Raw genomic sequence first — 3050 nt, 5'->3', positions numbered from 1 at the left:
GAGGGAACCTATTGTTACTGGTGGTATTCTTATTAGGGTTCCTCCGTCAGGAGGAATAATAATTTATCTCATGAACTCATTGGTAAAAAGTTTTGAAATTTTGCATATTGATACAACATGCCACAACTACGGTCCAAACACAGACTGGCCCACATCAGACCCTAGGGAGTGCCACAGGCCACGCCCAAATGTCCACTTTTCAGAGTGATTGCATTTCCACCCCATTGCTCCAATTCTTCTGAAACTTGGTGAGCAAGCCTCATTTTACATGAGGAACAAAAAAGCCTCAAGGACCCATAAGGTCTGCCATGATGGATTTTTTTTTGTATTCTTGGAAATCACATAATCACTGTTTGGTTAATAACAAAACAATGAGGATACTCATAACTGTTAAGTTAATATTTAAAATTAAGTTTATGTATTTAGCAGAAACTTTTATCCACAAAACAACAAACAAACGAAGCATAGGAAAATAAATTTCTGTTGTGATAAAACTTTTATTTTCAGTCATCAGAAAGCCATTATACAGCAGTAGTGAATCCCTCCATTCACTTATTCAACAGTAACTATGGACAATAACTTAAATATATACAGAACAGTAGTGAATCCCTCCATTCACTTATTCAACAGTAACTATAGACAATAACTTAAATATATACAGAACAGTAGTGAATCCCTCCATTCACTTATTCAACAGTAACTACAGACAATAACTTAAATATAACCTTCCAAATAACCTTCCAAATAGGGCGGTCTGTCCACGAGTCTGCATGGGGCATTTCTCAATCTGAAACAATCAGAATAGTTATTCAGCCAGAGTCACTCAGTGTACAGTCCATTGTCTGATATTATCTGCACCATTGTATTAAACCCTTTGCTCATCAAGTGACCTGCAGTCTAATGACTGTAAGAAGTAATAAGCACATATTTTGCAGTACTTTACCTTTTGATAGAGGTCATGCAATTTCCGCTGCCTTGGGGCAGGTCTATTGCCTCCTCCAGCAGGCCAAACCCCTGAGCCAGCAAATGCCCAAGCCTCGCAATCCACTCTCCATCTCCATGGATTTATTTGCTCTTAGGCTTGGTGCTCATCTAAAATAACAGAGACATATTAATAACCATAGTTACAACTATGTATGGAAGCATGGTGTGCTGAACCAAATTGTGCATACTCATAAGTACAGTAACATAAGCAAACTGTACTGCTAACGGTTTTTGTATAGTTTTTAACAGCTTACTGTATTTACAATGATTGACAGCTGTCATTCTTACCAAAGCTTCAGGTAGGATCATTATAAATTCCATTATTCATTGAAGGTAGACCCACTTTAAATGCTAAGTGGCTACAGTATAGGACTAGTTAATATTTACACTAAAACCGTAAAAGTTTAGACTAAGCTAGATACTGTAAGCAGACCCCGCAATGTCGACAAGTTAATACTGAATGTTGGTTACATTACTGTACTGCACTGTCTGTACTGTAGCTAACTACCTACTGTACCTCCGCTTGTCAGACGTAGCTAATAAACGTAGATCTATAGCACGTTAACTAGTTAAATGATGAAGTAACCAATACAACTAACGTTATAATAACACTTACTTGAATTATTGCGAATATATCCTGCCTGTTTCCTCTCACGATTACATTAGAAATGACAGTACAGTAGCGTTACTGTAGTAGCGATTGCTAATATTAGCATGACACTGGACAACAAAATGTTTACGTGTTTTTGCCTGACGGATGTAATACAATCTATTCCTATTTTAGTAGATAATACAATTAATGGTCACTTACTTTGATGCTTTCTTAGGACGGCGACCTGCAAAGTATAAGGTCGTAAGATCGAATCCAGCCACAGTCATTTAGCCTGTCTTAAATTTGAATATCTGTTTAGTTAAACAGGATGACATCGTTCTAAGGTACCATGCACAATTTCACCTTGATATGTCAAAAGATGACAGATGGCTAAGGGGTGTATTTATGTAAATGACCACATTGCCTCAATAAGTTTGTGTCACTAAATCGAATGTAATTTTGAATGATAGTTTTTCAAACCCAATAGGTTTTAAGATGACACCATCCTGAAGTACCCTGCAAAGTTTCACCTTGATAAGTAAAAATATGACTGAATTACAGCTGTTTGAGCTTGGACCAAATCTGACAATGCTTGCCATTGGAGAAACATCTTATTTTATTATCGAGTTGATGACTGAACATGGCAGAGTCCAGATCTGGCAATGGCTCAATTGGCTGAGATGGTGTGCTGATAAACAAAGGGTTGTAAGTTCGAAACCGATTTCCTCTGATAAATCCTCTGCTTGTAAAACATAGCAATGCGTGTTTATTTGAGCCAATCACAACACTCCAATCATCTGTTTAGCGAGACTGTGTAAACCACTGCAAAACAAGCCAGGTTCACCACAGTAGCTAGCTACTTGTAGTCTACGCATGGTAGAGATAATGCTAATGGTTATCTCTAATGAAGTAAATTGATTGTTCAGGTGGATCCCTTGTCTGTTGCACAAATTCATTTCAGTAACCTAAGCCAGGACACATCCCCACTGATGCTAGGCATGATTTAAAAATGTCCTTCCATGACAAGTTATGGCACTCCAAACAACCTTTTAAAAAAACTATAAGTAAGTTATTCTTTACAGCACCAACCCAGTCATCCCGTTGTCCCATTTTTATAGGAAATGTACAAACAGTCTCAACTTTGGCTGAATCTAACAACGCTTACCACAGGAGAAACAGCTTACTTTTTAATAGTTACTGAACAGGACACTATTCAACACTGAGAATAGCTCAATGGGCTGGGATGGTGACCTGTAAAGTATAAGGTCGTAGTTTGGAATCCAGCCATAATCTTTTGGGCTGTCATAATTTTGATTATCTTTTTAGTTAAACAGGATGACATCATTCTGAAATACCCTGCACAAATTCATGCAATTTCACCTTCAAGACCAAAGCTAATACTCTGCCCTTTATATTCATAAAATCTCAACAGTTGGTGTGTAGCAGAGAGGATAGAGACTGACTTGTAACCTTA

At 37.5% G+C, this 3050-nt stretch overlaps 1 long non-coding RNA gene across 2 annotated transcripts; it reads right to left on the bottom strand.

Annotated features, from left to right (window-relative positions):
* Positions 1-735: 735 nt before the first annotated feature.
* On the bottom strand, positions 736-1808 carry LOC124471728. Of its 2 annotated transcripts, none has more exons than XR_006956558.1 (3): positions 1796-1808; positions 944-1092; positions 736-787 (listed from the first exon to the last, which is right to left on the bottom strand). It is a non-coding gene; the product is annotated as an uncharacterized LOC124471728 (long non-coding RNA). The 2 variants fall into 2 exon arrangements; XR_006956557.1 differs by lacking the exon at positions 1796-1808 and adding an exon at positions 1601-1664.
* Positions 1809-3050: the final 1242 nt, after the last annotated feature.

The sequence above is a fragment of the Hypomesus transpacificus genome, chromosome 9 (genome assembly GCF_021917145.1).
Source record: "Hypomesus transpacificus isolate Combined female chromosome 9, fHypTra1, whole genome shotgun sequence".
Lineage (NCBI taxonomy): Eukaryota > Metazoa > Chordata > Actinopteri > Osmeriformes > Osmeridae > Hypomesus > Hypomesus transpacificus.
The sequence above is the reverse complement of the archived record's forward strand: the minus strand, read 5'-3'. Positions and strand labels throughout refer to the sequence as shown.